At 46.4% G+C, this 18,989-nt stretch overlaps 1 non-coding gene across 1 annotated transcript; it reads right to left on the reverse strand.

Annotated features, from left to right (window-relative positions):
• Nucleotides 1-18,269: 18,269 nt before the first annotated feature.
• TRNAN-GUU (transfer RNA asparagine (anticodon GUU)) lies at nt 18,270-18,343 on the reverse strand. Its single transcript has one exon. It is a non-coding gene; the product is annotated as a tRNA-Asn (tRNA).
• Nucleotides 18,344-18,989: the final 646 nt, after the last annotated feature.

The following is an 18,989-nucleotide window of genomic DNA, read 5'->3' on the forward strand; positions in this document are numbered from 1 at the left end:
GAAAAGCATAGCAAACTGACAAGGAGTCACATATTGAGGAAATAGGGTAGAATCTTCTCCAGCAGGTTGAAAAGCAGGAAAACCCAAATTGTCCCGGACATGAGCCAGAATACTCCACATTTCCTCATGAGACACATATTTTCCCTCAAAAGATGTAGAAGGAGCTTCCTCCTCTGAAGAAGAGGAACCAGGCTCCATGGAGGTGGTAGCAGCAGAGGGACGACCTGCTCAGACAGCCCCAGCCTGGAGAGCCCTGGAAACCGCCACCTCAATCATGTCCTGAACTTCCTCACAAGACATAAGAGGAGCAGCACCAGCCATATCCGTCCTGTCCACTCTAGTAGACTGCAATGGCACAGGAACCCCCTCATCCTCAGAAGAGGAAGAGGAAGAAATCACTCTCTTGTGTTTTGCACCCTTCTTCCTTAAATGATGACACAAAACAAATGTCTAACACCACCTTTCCGGGCTTAAAAAGGCCTAAAACGGCCTCACCGATCACCAATTATAATTTGAGCCCTAATAGGCCCTCCAGTCAGGATAACCAATGAAAAATATTTTAAAAAACGAGCCCAAATGCCTGCCTTACCCCAGAAAGGTAGAAACCTTGCTGCCAGGCGATCGATGTGCTCCGCAATACCTTCAACCTGGAAGCACAGCCACAGCAGAGCCGCCCGACCGCGTCAGACAGCGCTACAGGAAACTACAGTGAGGCAGCCCCGCAAGCCTCTACCATGCCGTTGACTAGCGAGGGAAAATCAGCAACAGAGGCACCACGACCAGCCCTGCAGAAGAGGAAGACACCCCCCTTAGTCACACCAAGGAGCGGAGTAGAAGTAAGTCTCACAAGATAAGGAGAGAAAAGAAAACGGGTGTGGGTGAGGTGCTCTTTTAAAAAAAGAGGGGATGGGTCTAAGTGAGGCAAAGGAGCATCATTGGTTGTTAAGGAAGGCGAGTGAGGGACGGGAGCTAATGCCACATACACAAATCCGCCAGCCCAAAGGTCAGTGGTAAAGTGTTGGTATGAACACCCATACCGTTATGCTAACAAAAACACCCACTACATTATGACTCACAAATCACCACGGCAGACATTCAGTGATGGCACACCATTGGCGATACCCACCGGGACGCTCAGAATGGCCACCCCAATACAAAACAACAGAACATTGGCCTAAACAAAAATCACACACCTGACACTGACACATACACCACACCCACCCACCCATAGTACTATAAAACACACACACATTACACACAACCGTTTACGAACACCAGTAATCGCCAGGAGACTAACACGAATACCACTGAGACAACTACATACACACACCACAAACACCCATCCATCCGTCACGCACCCAAACCCCTCACCCCACCACATCACTTAACACCCACTGCACAACACACACCACACAACACCCATGTCTTCACTAAGGCACCCCTGTTTCACTGATGGTGAGTTGAGGGTCATGGTGGAGGAAATAGTCAGTGTAGAGCCACAACTGTTAGGAGCACAGGTACAGCAAATATCCATTGCCTGGAAGATATAGCTAAGGCAGAGAATCATGGTCAGGGAGAACGCCATGGGACAGCATCCAAGAACAAAGGATGAAATCAGGAACAGGTGGAATGACCTACGGGGGAAGGTACGTTCCATGGCATCAAGACACCAGCTAACCATCCAGAGGACTGGAGGTGAACACCTCCTCCACCACAGCTGAGAGCATGGGAGGAGCAAGTCTTGGCAATACTGCATCATGAGGGACTGGAGTAGCCGGAGGACTGGGCACTGGTGAGTCAATATTTACTACCTATCACCCCCATACCTGCATGCCATCACACCCCCTCACCCTCACTCCCATCACTCCACTCCATCCCACACACTGCACCTACACATCTGACTAACCCCAATGCCAAGCCCTGCATGCTATACCAATGAATGGACAGCCCTCCCAGCCCTGCATGTGTACCCATCACCAAGGGGGCACAGCATGGGGAACTAACAATCCCACAATACATCACCATACACAAACAAACAATAGAGGGGAAGCGAGGAATGTACAATATGTCACAGACATGAAGCATAATTCATCACCTACACCCCCACAGGTTCTTCAGCCAATCTCAGTAGTGGGGAGGTGCCACGACTTTCCTGTCCATCAAGCAGAAGATGCCCCCAGTGATGACAGTAACTCTAGACTTCAGGATCTGGATGAACTACCTGGCCCGTCAGGGACCACTGGTCAGTCGGCCACCCCAGCCCACTCACAGTCCACCACAGAGCCTCCCCCATCAGTATCCAACACCACAGCACCCACCCAACGTCCCCACACCTCAGTCCCTAGGACACGTCAATCAGCAGTGTGCCCACCTGTACAGGGACCCCAGTCCGCATCTCACCCCCAAGACAATCAGGGATCTGGGGTCAGTGGCAGCGGGCACAACGTTCAGGGGGCACAGGCACAGGGGAACAGGGACACTGGGAGGACCACTGTGTGCCAGGGGGAGGACAGGCCCAGGGAACCGACTCTCCAGGAGGCACTCACTAATGTCCTGGGGGCTTACCAACAATCTCAGGACAAGATGGGCCTTATCCTTACCAACATACAGGAGAACAAGCGGCTGCAGGAGGAACACCATCAGGAGATCAGGGAGGATTTGCAGGACCTTAACACCACCATGGTCTCCATAGCAGGGGTGCTGGCAGATATGGCGAACATCATGAGGGAATGGACAGCACACCAGCGGGCCCCTACCATTAGCCAATCTACTGACAAGCCCTCCACTTCCACTGCAGCTAGTGGGCAGGAGGCTCTGCCACAGGACCCATAGGCCACCAGCACCCTTCCCCCTGCAGAAGGTAAACCACCCCTCAAATGTTCCCTGGGACCCAGACAGAAGCCAGAGACACTTGCCAAGACAAAGACCACCGCCAGGAAATTAAACCCTCCTGAATGTCCCCCTTGTGTCCCACCCTGTCACCTTGTCCACTTTGTACTGCCTTTGCTCCCCTTCCTATGGCCCCTTGGACACTGGACCTGTGTTACAAACAGACTGGAACAATACCCTGGACTTTCCTCAACAATCACCCCATTCCATTGCACTTTTCCGTCAATTATTTGCACTACAATAAACACCCTAAAACAAAACTTAAGTGATAGCGTTTTATGTGATGAAAATGTGCATTTATGGAAACAGTCACATCATGTGCAAATGATCTGAACACTGTGATAGCATACAATTAATGTCCTGTAGCTGTATCTAGTCATCACATGAGTACACAGTTGGAAGGAAGTGAATGTCATCCTGCTACAGCCACACAGAAAACATCAATAATCAGAGGAATGGTCAGTTCCACTGTCTCGCCTATGTGTCATTTGAAGTATTGATATGTAACTGATGTTCTGTTGTCCACATACTCATCCTCTGCCTCCTCATCCCCACTGTCCTCAGGGTCCACTGCTGCCACAGGGGCATTTCCAATCTCCTACTCCTGCAGATAAGGCACATGTCATCTGAGGGCCAGGCTGTGCAACATGCAGCATGCTACTACTATCTGGCAGACCTTCTCGGGTGAGTAGCACAGGGATCCACCTGTTAGATGGAGGCATCTGAATCTGCCCTTCAGGGGGCCGAAGGTCCATTCAATAATTCTCCTTGTTCGCCCATGTGTTTCATTGTAACAATGCTCAGGCCCTGTCCTGGCATTCCTCACAGGGGTCAGGAGCCACAATAGGTTTGGGTAGCCAGAGTCACCTGCAATTATTGAGGGACAAACATTAACCTTACACAATGTTATGGGGTTAACACCATAAGGTATACACTGACAAACATTGGGTGGGGCATCAGGCTCACCAATTAGCCACACCCTGTGCCTCTGTTGTTGGCCATTATATTTGGGATGCTGCTATTCCTCAGGACAAAGGCGTCATGCACTGACCCAGGATACTTGGCAGTGACGTGGCAGATGTACTGGTCCGCCAGGCACACCATTTGCACATTGAGTGAGTGGAAACTCTTCAGATTCCTGAACACCTGTTCATTCTGGCAGGGGGACAAACGCAACATGTGTACCGTTAATCACCCCAGTAACATTGGGTATATGTCCCATTGCATAGAATCCTGCCGTCACAGTGGCCAAATCTTCCTGCGGAAAAGCTACGTAGCTGCATATGTTTTTGACCAAGGTAGAAAAATCCCTTGCCAGCATGATTGAGAACATTGGCTGTGACATTCCTGCTGCCAAGCCCACTGTCACTTGGAAAGAACCAGTTGCCAGGAAATGGAGCACTGATAGAACCTGCAAAAGAGGGGGATCCCAGTGGGATGACAGCTAGCTGATATCAAATTAGGCACAAATTGAGCATACAGCTATGTGATTGTGGCCCTTTCCAGTCTATATGTCAGTATTATGGCCCTCATTACAACTTTGGCGTGCGGCAACTGCCGTCCGCCAAGTTATAACCGCTGTGCAGCCGCCAATGCAGCTGCACTTCGGCAGTGGCCATTTCAACCTCCCTGCTGAGCCAGCGGGTGGAAACCGAGTTTCTGCCCGCCGGCCCAGCGGGGATGTCGGCCGCAACACTGGAGCCGGCTCCAAATGGAACCAGCGGTGTTGCGGCGTGCTGTGCTGTTCACTGTCTGCTATGCAGACAGTGAAAAGCTCCATGGGACCATGGAAGGGGGCCCAGTGACTCCCCTTTCCGCCAGCCTTTTCATGGCGATTCCTACCACCATGAAAAGGCTGGCGGGAGGGGGACTCGTAATCACCTGGGCAGCGCTGCAAGCAGCGCTGCCCTTGAGGATTACAACCGCCGGGACCAACGTGGCGGTAAACCGCTGGTCCCGGCAGTGCGACATCGGCGCTACCGCTGCAGTTGTAATCCCAAGGTTTGCACCGCCAGCCTGTTGGCGGTCCAAGGTCTTTGACCGCCAGGGTTGTAATGAGGGCCTATGTGCCTGTCTTCCAGTGTAGCCAAGCCCACAAGGGGTCTGTACACAGGGTCTTGTCTCCTCCTCCTATTCATCTGTAGTGGTAGGTATCTAAGGGACACAAAAGTGAGTAGGGTATCACAATTTGAACAACGGAACCACCGCCTCTGTGTACATTGAGCATTGATGTGATGGGACAATGGGAATGTCAATGTATGTGCAAATTGTAGCAATGACGCAGTGTTAGAAATGGGGTATTTGGTTGGCAATCAGGTTACCCCCTGTCCAAGCAAGGACCCTCACTCTACTCTGGGTAAGTCACACACAATCCAGATTATCCTCTGCCCACCCTTTGGTAGCTTGGCATTGAGCAGCCAGGCTTAACTTAGAAGGCAATGTGGAAACATTATTTGTGCAATAAATCATGTAATAACACAGTATAGCACCACAAAAATACACCACACAGTGTTTAGAAAAATATATAATATTTATCTGTTAAAATGCAGGTCAAAACGATTAAAATGTAATAAATACATGTTGACATATCACTGTAAAAGTGATATAAAGTGTCTTTAGTCTTTTAAAAGCAATAAATGTCCCTTTCAAGCACAAAGTACCTGGTGCGCGTGCAAAATCTCCCGAAAGAACCGTAGAGGAGGAGATAGTGGAAACAAAGGGGCTGGGCTTTGATTTCTCGGGCCGCACACGGCGATGTGTCACTTAGTTTTCACACAGGGACGGCTGTGTGTGGATTTCCGCCGCTCAGTCGTGGATCCTCTTCGGGTTGCAGGGTTTTCGGACACCCTGCGGACGATGATTGGATTTCCGGTGCTGACAGGATGAGGTCACAGGGTCTGCGTCGATCCGGTGAGCGTTGGGTGGAAATTTCTACGGCAGGCGATGCGTCAATTCCTCTCTGTAAGTTGGGCTGCGTCATTCCAGCTCGGCTGTGCTTCGATCCAGTGGGCTGTGCGTTGAATTTTCTGTCGACACCCTGGCACTACGTCCGTCTTCACATTGCGAAGTTGGGCTGCTTCGTTCCGGTTTGGCGTGCAGTGAATTTTTCACTGAGGTGCAGCCTGTGCGTCGTTTCTGGCAGGCTGTGCATCGATTTTCGCCACACAAGGAGGCCTTCTTGTAGAGATGAAGTCTTTTTGAGCCTGAGACTTCAGGAAACAGGAGGTAAGCTCTGTCCAAGCTCTTGGATAGCACTTCTCACCACAGCACGAGAGCAGCGAGGCAGCAGGGCAACAGCAAGGCAGTAATCCTTCACAGAAAGTAGTCAGGTGAGTCCTCTGGGTAGCCAGGCAGGTCGTCTTGGCAGGATGCAAGTTCTGGTTCAGGTTCTCTTCTCCAGGAAGTGTCTGAGTTGGTAGGAGCAGAGGCCCTGTTTAAATACCCAAATGTGCCTTTGATGTGGGGGAGCCTTTGATGTGGGGGAGACTTCAAAGAGTGGCTTAGAAGTGCACAAGGTCCCCTTTCAGTTCAATCCTGTCTGCCAGGGTCCCAGTAGGTGGCGTGACAGTCCTTTGTGTGAGGGCAGGCTACTGTCCTTTGACATGCAAGTGTTAGGCTCTCCACCCTCCCAGCCAGGAAGACCCATTCAAAATGCAGATGTATGTAAGTGAGGCTGAGTATCCTGTGTTTGGGCTGTGTCTGGGTGAATACACAAGGGAGCTGTCAACTAAACCCACTCAGATGTGGATTGTAAGGCACAGAAGGATTTAAGTGCAGAGAAATGCTCACTTTCTAAAAGTGGCATTTCTAAAATAGTAATATTAAATCCAACTTCACCAGTCAGGTTGATTTTGTATCTCCATTCTGGCTATACTAATTATGACCTTCCTAATCCTTTCAGATCAGCAGCTACCACTCAAACAATATATGAGGGCAGCCCCAATGTTAGCCTAAGAAGGGGTCAGGCCTCACATCAGTGTAAAAACAAATCTAGGAGTTTTACACTACCAGGATATGTAAACTACACAGGTACATGTCCTGCCTTTTGTCTACACAGCACCCTGCCCTATGGGTTACCTAGGGCATACCTTAGTGGTGACTTATATGTAAAAAAGGGGTGTTTAGGCTTGACAAGTACTTTTAAATGCCAACTCGAATTGGCAGTGAAACTGCACACTCAGGCCTTGCAATGGCAGGCCTGAGACAAGGTTAAGGACCTACTTAAGTGGGTGGCACAATCAGTGCTGCAGGCCCACTAGTTACAAAACTACATTGCCCACTTGGGAACCAAATTAAACAACATATACATCTCGTATAGTTTGCATGCAGCATAGGTTCATACTTATTTGGAAAACATCCTTTATTTTATATACAAAAATATATTCCATAGTCATATAAAAATTCAAATGAAATCCCCATTACAGTCCTTCCTTTATGTTACAGAAAAAAGATCATATCCAGGCTCAACCATCATCGTCGACGTTTGGACCCTCTCTTGCTCTCTGGCTAATTCCGGGCTCACACACTGGTCTTCTTCAGGACTAAAACGATAGGGGACCACTAAAATAATCCAAAAGAATCGCCGTTATCTCCAGAGCGCTAACTTACGGCGTTTACAAGTCCATCAGGAATGTGTGTATATTTGTTCCTCTTCAAACCACATTATTCTACCTACTTCAAACGTCTACGCTTTTGTACACCCACCTAGATGACTGGCTAAGTGCAAACGAGATCATTAATGCCTCACAAGCAGGCTTCCAGAAAGGGCAGGGAACAAGCGATCAAGCAGTGCAGTTATTTAATGTCTGTTTAAAATATATCCGCATCAAAAAGTCAAAACTACATCTGACTTTCATAGACTTAAAAATCTCTTTTGACACTGTAAGCCGTGAGCTACTATGGCAAACTTTATTAATTCAGGGCTTTTCAGCACAACTAGTGTCAGCTATTAAGGAATTATACAGTAATTACATCTCATCAGTCAAGTACAGCCCAAAGGGTGAAGACGCCAAAAGCTTTAGCATAAACATTGGGGTCAGACAAGGATGTGTACTGGCCCCCGCCTTGTTTAGTATCTTCATCAATGACGTTGCTGATGACCTAAGGGCCTTAAATCGTGACTTCCTTGATAGTGGGGGCCAAGAAATGGCAATTTTTATTTTTGCCAATGATCCTTTTCTCCTGTCTCGTAGAAAACTAGCCGTGCACAAGCTCCTGTATGCATGTCAAACCTATTGCAACAATTAGGACATGCTAAATAATACTGCAAAAATAAAATACATGATTATAAAAGGAAGTACAAAATAGAGGAACTGTTAAAGTTTATAGAAAACACCTGGATCATGTTGACTAATATGATTATCTAAGACTCCAAGCTGGCCTGGTCCAACCAATTACTTAAGGGTGAGGCGACATTGAGTCAATATGATGGCAGGGTACTTAGTTTTGCTAGAAGCTAGGAGAACACATTGATTACAACCCTCCCAACCCCTGCTTGATGCCTATAGAGCCCAAGGTCTTGCAGCAGACTTATACGTGGCAGAGATATGGGGTTACAAAAAGGGGAAAGGGCTGGTAAAGGCCAAGAACTGTTTCCTATGCCACTTTCCTTAGCTTGGTCCTGGGGCTCCTTTGGATGCATTAAGGCAAGAGGTGGGTAGAAAAGCTATTGAACTGCAGGCAGCGCTACGTCTCATCCTATATTCGGTAAGAATATGGACAAAACCTGAGTTGGAACCCTACTTTGACATTATGCGTGATGTTAGACCTGACGCCTCAGGGTGGTCATCGCCCAACTTTTTTCCTGCCTCCCTCCACTTTTCTGACATTGTTTTTGCTGATTTTAGGACTCTGCGCACTTTACCAGTGATAACCAGTGCCAAAGTGCATATGCTCTCTCCCCTATACATGGTAACATTGGTTCAACCCCAAATGGCATATTTGATTTACTTATAAGTCCCCAGTAAAGTGCACTACATGTGCCCAGGGCCTGTAAATTAAATGCTACTAGTGGACCTGCAGCACTGATTGTGCCACCCACTTAAATAGCCCTTTAACCATGTCTCAGGCCTGCCACTGCAAGGCATGTGTGTGCAGTTTCACTGCCACTTCGACTTGTCAAGCCTAAACTGCCCTTTTTCTACATATATGTCACCCCTAATGTAGGCCCTAGGTAATCCATCGGACAGGGTGCTGTGTAGGTAAAAGTCAGGGCACGCACAAATGTGTTTTATATGTACTACTAGAGAAAATCTCCTAAATTCATTTTCCACTACTGTGAGACCTCCTCCTTTCATAGACTAGAATTATGACTGCCCTCATATAATTTTTGAGTGGTAGATTCTGATCTGAAAGGGGTAACCAGGTCATATTTAGTATGGCTAGAATGGTAATAGAAAATCCAGCTAATTGGTGAGGTTGGATTTTATATTACTATTTAAGAAATGCCTCTTTTAGAAAATGAGCAGTTCTCTGCACTTACAACCATCTGTGCCTTATAGCCTGTCTCCAAGCAACGTCTGGTCTGTGCTGGTTGACAGATCCCTTGTGCATTTCACCCAGACAAACACAGGACACTCAGTCACATCTGCATTCATCTGCATACTGAATGAGTCTTCCTGGGCTGGAAGAGTGGGGTGCCTGACACTTTCATTCCAAATGCCAGTGGCCTGCCCTCACACAAAGGACTGATAACCCCTGACTGGGACCCTGGCAGACAGAACTGGGCTGAAAGGGGAACTTGTGCACTTCAAAACCACTCTTTGAAGTCTCCCCCACTTCAAAGGCATTTTTGGGTATATAAACTTGGTCTTTGACCCAACCAGCTCAGACACTTCTGGACCCTCACCTGCATCCAGTCAGAGGAGCTGCCTGGCTCCCCAAAAGACTCATCTGAACTGCTCTGCTAGAAGGGACTGTGGCCCTGATGTTGTCCTGCTGGTCTCTCACTTGGCTGGAAGGACTCTGCCTTCTCCAAAAGGGCTCTCCAAGGGCTTGGGTTGAGCTTGCCTACTGTTTCTGAAGTCTCAGGACCAACAAAGACTTCATCCCTTCAAGAAATTCCTTGTGTGTCAAAACATGACGCAACACCTGTGGAAATCGATGCAAAGCCTTCATCGCGGGTGAAAAATTGCTGCATAGCCAACTGGAACGACACAGCACCAACTTCCTGAACGGAAATTCAACGCATCGCCTGCCTTGCAATGGAAAATTCAGAACACCACCTACTGGATTGACGCAGCACCTGCTCCTTCTTCCAGAGTGCGAAGGATTTTCAACGCATCGTCCCTGGGTGTCAAAATATCCCTGCATCGCAGTGAGGAAACATGACTGCACGCCGAAAAATGATGCGAACCCCTTGCAGCATGAAAAGAAACGATGCATCATCTGTGCTGCCTTCGTAAAATCTGACGTAACACCTTATTTTTCCACTCATCTCCTCCTCTGTGTTCTCCATGCGTCATTATTTTTTATGTATCCCAGGTACTGTGTGTAGCCAAGAAACAACTGTTTATTTCTAAGGACTGAGACTCTTAAACCTTTTAGAAGCGATATTTCAACTTGTGCTTATTAGATTTTTGTCATTTTTACCTTATTTTATTCAGATAAATATTATCTACTTTTCTAAACCTGTGTGGTGTATTTTTGTGGTGTTTCCACTGTGTTACTATATGATTTATTGCACAAATACATTACACAATGCTTTCTAACTTAAGCCTGAATTCTCAGTGCCAAGCTACCATAGGGTGGGCAAAGGATAATTTGGATTGTGTTGTGACTTACCATGCCTAGGATTGTGGCCGCTTCTTGGACAAGTGTGTATACTTCTGCCAACTAAAGGCCTGATTTCTAACACATGAGGTTTGGTCGCAAGCAAAACCAACCAAATTACCCAGGTACAGTCATGTGGCCAAGATTCTGCAAACCATAGGATGTGCTGGCTGCTGGTTTGAACCGGGAAGAATGACAAAAGACCTGGGCAGGTTGTGAAGGAAACGTTCTGGCAATATTTGTCTACAAATCTGCTAGGTCGGAAGTTACAGCAGCTTCAAGTCCTGTCCCGTTTCTGAACCATATTTAGTTAAATTAAACTCCCCTTTTAAAAGATCACTGTATATTAACTTTATATTAGGCACTTTGCCGGTGAAGAAGTACACTAGTTCATGACATAAGGGCGGGGTTAGCTCACCTAACTGTGCATGTGAATTGAGATTTTCCTAGCCTTGGTGTCTGAAAGGCTAGATTTTATTAAAGACACGGAGGCGAGTATTATGCAGTCTTTTCTTGCTTTAATTACGAACAGCAGCCAAGCAAGAACTACAGTATCCAGAAACAAAAGAACTACAAAATGACCTCATAGTGTAGTAACCAATGGGATATCACAATGCACTACTAATATCTTAACTGCGAGCAACAAGTCCTCTTTTCTTGATGCGAACTAAAGAGGAGAAGTAACCAAAACAATCACATAGAACATAAAAACCAAAGTCATAAAGTCCATGCAACTATCTCGAAGATGACGGAGACCGAAGGACGACTGGAAGGTATAGTCGATGTCGCACAAATCCAAGCTTGGTAAGAGACGTTGGTGTGTATCACGCTGAGCCAACACCGGAAGAGGGAGTTGGTACTGAAAGAGAGAAACAGGGCGGGTTAAATCGTGGTGGGATAATACTCGCCTCCGTGTCTTTAATAAAATCTAGCCTTTCAGACACCAAGGCTAGGAAAATCTCAATTTTATTACAAGACCGGAGGCTCCTATTATGCATGTTCAAAGCATTGCAATCACAGAATCTGAGACATGAGAAATCGGTTTACAATAAAAAGTTCTAAACGTATTTTCATTCGACCAGTCTGCAGATCTGAGAATATCCTGTAAAGAGGAACCTGCCCAAAAAGCACGAGAGGCCATAGCCCCCCTGGCCGAATGGGCACCAAAGGCACTAATATCAATGCCAGCAAGGGACATAACCCATTTAACCCAACGAGCCAGGGTAGGGGAAGACACAGGAAGGTGAGGTTTCTGAAAGGAAATAAGTAGTTGGGATGAAGAGGACGATCTCAAATCTGCAGTACGGGTTACATAAGTTTTTAAGCAATTTGCAACACATATATTGGGTTGAGAGGGAAAATATGGATAATTAATACTAGACAAGTTAGTTTTCGTACGTTTTTTGATCTGAAACGAAACACCAAGGGGAGAAAAGAAAAAGGAAGTAACATCCAGTGCTCTAACATCTGAGATCCGCTTGATAGAAACTAAACATAAAAGCATGGTTAACTTAGCCGAAAGCTGTTTGAGAGATAATAATTCATTATCAGGCCACGAGGTAAGAAAACGCAACACCAGAGTAACATCCCACATAACATTATATTTAGGAGACGGTGTATTAACGTATCTTACTCCCTTTAACAATTGACAGACCAGGGGATGCTCTCCAACTGGCCTACCATCAACTCTTTGATGCTCCGCAGAAATGGCAGATCTATACAAATTAATAGTGCGATAAGCCTTACCTTGAGAAGCCAAAGAAGCCAAAAAACTTATAATTAATACTACATTCGCTGAAAAGGGATCTGAATTCCTGTCCAGGCACCAGCTGCACCAAAGGGACCAAGCTGACTTATAGGCCCTGGAAGTTCCCGGGGCTCTGGCCTGCTGGATAAATTTAACAGCGTCCTCCGAAATTCCTGGGACTCCCCAGGACGACCCGAAACTTTCCAAGCTATGAGGAACAGGGATCCGTCGAGAATCAACTGATGTTGATGGCCCTGAGGATTCAAGAGGAGATCGGGAAATTGGGGCAGCCAAAGAGGCGGAGCGATCGCCAGCTCTAATAGAGTCGGATACCACGGTTGGGTCTGCCAGAAAGGAGTTACAATCACCAGAATAGACCGTTGCCTGCGCACCTGAGCGAGGACTCTGGGGATGAGAAGGAAAGGGGGAAAAGCATATAGAAGGGAAGTCGGCCAAATCTGAAGAAAGGCATCTGTGGCCAGGGCTTGTGGATCTGGCCTCCAACTGAAATATGAAGGAAGGTGAGAATTGAGGCGAGAAGCAAACAGATCTATAGACATTTCTCCAAAGACAAAAGAAAGGTGACTGAACACTGAAGGGTGCAGTTGCCAATCGCTGGAATCGTGAAGGTGTCTGGAATACCAATCCGCTACTGTATTGAATCTGCCTGGCAGGAAAACCGCCTTGACTGAAATCCGACGAGGCAGACAATATTCCCAAAGATGTTTTGCCAGAGAGGAGAGTATCTTTGACCTGGTACCTCCTAGGTGATTGATGTATCTGACCGCGGACAAATTGTCCATCCTGAGAAGGATGGTGCAACTTACCCTGTTCTTTGCAAAAGTGCGGATGGCAAAGGAACCTGCAAGCATCTCTAAACAGATGATGTGCAAGAAGGACTCCTTCAGAGACCATGCGCCCCCAGTCGAGAACTGACCACATCTCGCGCCCCAACCCGTCCGACTTGCATCGGATTCTAATACAAGATCTGGGGCGGCAGAGAAGATAGTTCTGCCGTTCCAGGCATCTAGATGGGTTAGCCACCACTGAAGCTCTTCTTTGGATTCGGCATCTAAGACCAAGGGATCCGAATAAGCGAGACCCTTGTGAAGATGACGTATTTTGAGCCGTTGCAGGGCTCGATAATGTAAAGGACCTGGGAAGATTGCCTGAATGGAAGAAGCTAACAGACCTACCAGGCGTGCCAGATTTCTGAGAGAGATCTGCGGAAGGGAAAGGGAGTGGCGAATCTCCTTCTTGATCAATGAAACCTTGTGTTGCGGGAGCTGCAACACCGATAGAGTGGTATCTATTCGAAAACCGAGAAACTCCAAAGATTGAGTCGGAACTAAAACCGACTTTTGCACATTGATGAGAAAACCTAAATCGCGAAGGAGGCTTAGACACAGTTGAAGATGATCTAGAAGTAGATTTTTGTCCTGTGCCATCAAAAGGAAGTCGTCCAAATAGAGAATTAAACGCACCCCGTGAGACCGGAGAAAGGCTGTGACGGGTTTGAGAATCTTGGTGAAACACCAAGGAGCGGAAGAAAGGCCGAAGGGAAGAACTCGAAAGTGGTAAAAAGAGTCCTGCCATTGGAATTGAAGAAACTTCCTGTGTGAATGATGAATTGGGACTGTGAGATAGGCGTCTTGCAGATCCAGTCTGACTAGCCAATCTCGGTGAAGCAGAATGTCCCTGAGATGGAGAATAGTCTCCATCTTGAAGTGACGATAGATTATAAAATTGTTGAAAGCCTTGAGATTCAACACCAGACGAAATTTGTGATTCTTCTTCTGAACTAGAAAGATGGTGCTGAGGAAGCCCGAAGAGTCGAATTGAACAGGCTCTATTGCGCACTTGGCCAGGAGAGATTGGATTTCGACGCGCAAAAGCTCGTTTTGCTCTTGGGAAAAAACTAGGGGTATAGGGACGCGACTCTGAACTGGCATCTGATAGAATTCTAACTGGTACCCTTGAACAGATTGAATCACCCAGGGATCTGAGGTGAGAGAACGCCATGAATCGAGACACAGAGCTAATCTGCTCCCTACAGGAGGAAGGCCAGAAGCGGAAATACTTACCGGAGGTTTGGTCTCCCCTGCTGGAGTAACCTCTGGACCGGTAGCCTCTTGAACGACGGGGATAGAACCTCGGTTTGTATCCTGAATAGGATTCAGGTTGAGATTGCTGGTTGAAGGAGTCTCTGTTGGAATATTGATTCCTGATGGAGCGGCCGGCAAAGCGACTCCTGCCTTTGCCGGCCCTGGCAAAAACCCGAGACGAAAAAATTTTCTTCATCGAAAGCTGGGCCTTATCCAGAGAGGCAAAGGTGGACACATATTTGCCCAAATCTTTAATAAAAGAATCTCCAAATAACAGGCCTTTGGCCAAAGGACCCTCATCTTTTGAGGCCAGAGAAGTTAATTTGGGATCGATCTTTAAAAGCAGACTCTTCCTCCTTTCAATCGAAAGTTGAGTGTAGGCGTTCCCCAGCATACAAATAGCACGTTGCGCCCAGTTTGAAAGGACCTCCGGATCAATAGGGTTACTATCCATTTTTGCTTCTTCCGCCAAATCAAAAATTCTGGTGAGAGGGCCCACCAAATCAAGAAGCTTGTCCTGGCAACCCGACCAGGCTCTATCCACGCCATTTTTGGGATCCTTGCCGAATTTTGAGAAGAACATCAGCATGTTAGGATCAATTACCGGAGTTGCTGTTATATTATCCGGAAGAGAGGGACGAGGACACTCTGACTTGAGTTTATTACGAGCGGCCTTATCCAGAGGGTGACGTAAAAAGAAAGAAACATAATCCGCCACATGCTCTGATGGGTACCACTCCTTTGAATTTGGATGGACCATGAAGGAGGGATCAAATAAGGGTTCACCAGCATGGTCGACTAAATCGTGAGACACTAGGTGTACGTCACCACTGTCAGGAGGAGAAATTCTACGCCTTTTCTCCAGAGGCCCATAAGAAACTGGATCTTCTGATCCGTCCACATCGCCCTCATGGCTGGAAACATTATCATCGTCATCCGTGTCTCTTAACTGCGAAATATATAAAGGAGAAGGAGGGGGACCCGATTTATAGACCTCTCGGGTGGAAGGACCAGAGGAAACGCCTTTGGACGTCATTGGGAGAGTGGTCGCACGTTTCCTGCTCTTATTAAGAGGCAATTTGGAAGAAGACATCATCTTTGAAACCGAGGCTTCAAAATTTTTGGTAACCTCAGACATGGAAACTGAGACTGCCTGCTGTACAGAGTCCCTTATGAAGGACTTCAAACTCTCCTGAAACACCTGGGAATCCTCTTCCCCAGCCATAATGTAAAAACACACTGGTCACCGAAGGGTTAATTTTCTGAGGAAAAAGAAAAAGGAGTGTCTGAAGGGGCGGGACCGAGCCAAGGGAGGCGGTTCAATGCAGTCGAAGTCGACTGACAGACGTGGGCAGGAGTTGAGAATGCCAAACGAGGCAAAGTGAGCCAATTATGCTCAAATAGCAAGCAAACCCGGTCGGAAATAAAGACGCGACGCGAGTATCAGCTGACAAGGTATGCCGGCCCAAAGAATGTGAGGAATGCTACGCGTGCGCTGAAAGGAATGCGACGCGCTCGAGCGCGCGTCCTCAACGGCCGAAGATGGCCGTTGAGAGACGCTGTGTCGGAAGGACAGAAAAAAGGACGCGCGTTCCCTTATAATAACCGCGCGCTAAACACACAAGTTTCACAATGCAATGGTAATATAGAAAAGCACAATAAACAACCGAGCAAGTAATGTAGGTACTTATCTTGACTGCGAGCAGCAAGAAAAGAGGACTTGTTGCTCGCAGTTAAGATATTAGTAGTGCATTGTGATATCCCATTGGTTACTACACTATGAGGTCATTTTGTAGTTCTTTTGTTTCTGGATACTGTAGTTCTTGCTTGGCTGCTGTTCGTAATTAAAGCAAGAAAAGACTGCATAATAGGAGCCTCCGGTCTTGTAATAAAATTCAGGGTTGGTAAAGCCTATCACACAGTTTATGCTGCTTTGCACTTTTACACTGGAAGCCAGAAGAGAATACCTCTGCCCACTTTTTAAAGCCCACACCATGAGAAATTGTAAGGGTGCCCTGACTCTGTGTATGCGTACAGATCTTAACCAAATTATTTATCAAGTATCTTCATATATAATTATCTGGCCTGGAGAGTAACTAGGCAGTTGCTCTAGTCAGGCTGTTTGGCTGTTTTTATTATATCTCTTATTTGCCTGAATTAAACTGACTGCCCTACAATTGTTGTTATTCGCATTCAGCAAATGGGGGAACGTTTGATTGACTTGAATAATCTTGATTGTTTGTATCTATGTTGTGCCATCATGGCAAGCACCTTAACATTGTCTCATTTTAATTTTTGGCCACCCTTCCAGTCATTTATGCGGCTCCTTAATTTTGCACAAACTGATCAGTTTTAATAAATATTTTTTTTCATATAGTTGTATTCCAGACCTGGCTATCCCTCACACACCCACATGGTTTATCATTATGCTAAGTTTTTTTACCATTGAAGGTTGCTATTTAAATTTTAAAAGTATGCATACTTTATTTTGTAAATTGTATGGTTTATCTATGTTAGGCTGACACTATAAATAAAGTTGATTTTGATATACTTTATATTAACCCTAGATGCATGGCAATTTTGTTCTAGTTGCGGTAATTCTACAGAACACTGAAGGTTATGTTTCAAATAATGTACTTTTTTGAGTCACAACTGCACTCTGAGGGGCACATTTAAGGAAAGTGGTGCTGCACCTATTGCAGTGCCACTTTTCTTGCGCCCCTTAGCGTCACATGGTGGCCCCTACAGCCACCATGTGTGCGTTGCATCTAAGATACGGTGCCTCATGGGGCAGGGTATAGAGCCATACCATCATTCTTCATGATGCTATTGATGTACTCTGCAGGGGTAGCACCAAAGTATTGGTGCTACTCCTGCAGAGTACATAGGGGCCCATTATAAATAATGGAAGCCCCCTTTTAACGCCTGCTCTGAGCAGACCTTAAAAGTGCTGCACAAAATGATGCAAGAAAATCTGTTAAATTTCCTTGCATCATTTTTTCAGCCCCCCTAATGGGGTAACGCCCCCTTTACATACATTATGCTTGGCGCACGCATAATGTAGCGCAAAGGGTTACAAAGTGGCACAATGCATGCATTACGCCATTTAGTAAATATGGCGTGAGGATTTTGCCTCGTTGGACCACAATAGCGTTAAATACAATAACACTAATTTGGCGCAAGCTGGCACTAGAGGCTAATAAATATGCCCCATATTGAGCACTTCTAACGCAGATCATTTTTATTAAAGTAACCCAAGTACCCAAGGTCAACATTCAAAAGCTATGGTGGCCATGATCCCACTTTCCAGCAGATTGTGCAGTTCGCGGTGGCTAGTCTTTCGCCTTTGCTTCTTCCAACCAGGAGACCAGCCTCGTCTTCACATAACATTGTGCAGTAGCACACCTTAGAGGCGATTGATACAAAAGGCACGTGATGAAAATCAGGCGAGTGTAAATTGAGAAAATAGATTAAAGCGTCATTTTGCACCGTGAACGTGCGAGACTAGATTCATATCAGTGTAAAAAAAAAAAACTAACTGCCATTGACAGAATTCACATGAGGGGAGAAAGAAACTTGGGACTGGATTTTAATGTCGGAGTACTTTTAGGTGTTTGTCTATGTGGGACTGGCAGCAAGCTTTTTATATCGCGAGCCACTGCCCCGTTCGTTTTGAAGAGGTATTTTGCTTTTGCGGATTCAGTTATAAAAATGTTTACTGCCTCAACTCCCGTGTTTATTTTAGTAATCAAAATCTGCGTCCCTGGGTGGGCTCGAACCACCAACCTTTCGGTTAACAGCCGAACGCGCTAACCGATTGCGCCACAGAGACTTCATGCTGTATAAGGCACATAGTTATTGACATATTTCTCAAATCCACAAAGAGTGAAGAGATGTATTATTTTAAACTACTTAAGTGATGCTTAGTATACTCTCCATTTAAAGAAAACTGATTGGGAGAGCGTGACTAGCCATTTTACGACCTACTTATTAGGGTATGAACATATAGGGATTCTTTGTGTGCATCAGTACACACTTTGCATAGGGCTTTGACTTCTTGATTCTGGCTGCCTCTCTCAATTGGATGTAGAATTTGAGCTAGCCTTAGCAAACACACCAAAAAAAAGTCAGCAGAAAGTATTTCCCCCATTGACTTCTATTGAACAGAGGAAATTTAAGACAGGAGAGAGCTGCCATAAAGCCATTTTTGGTTTCCAAAGTCAGGAGTCTCTCACCTGAATTAGGTCTATTGGCATGTATACCCTAATGAGACCTTCATACCTCTGGCGTGTGCTGACACCAGGGTGCATGGAGTGGTAGCAGCCTTTGTTATTTGCTGTGAGGCGGCCCGCTAGGTAATGGCAGCCTCTTATTGTCCTTGGCGGGGCAGCTCGGCCACTGACAAAACCAAGGACATCAAGGGAGTTCTTTTGTCCGAGACACTTTCAAGCTAAGATCATTTGGAGGTAAAACAGTGT

Source organism: Pleurodeles waltl, chromosome 12 (assembly GCF_031143425.1).
Source record: "Pleurodeles waltl isolate 20211129_DDA chromosome 12, aPleWal1.hap1.20221129, whole genome shotgun sequence".
Lineage (NCBI taxonomy): Eukaryota > Metazoa > Chordata > Amphibia > Caudata > Salamandridae > Pleurodeles > Pleurodeles waltl.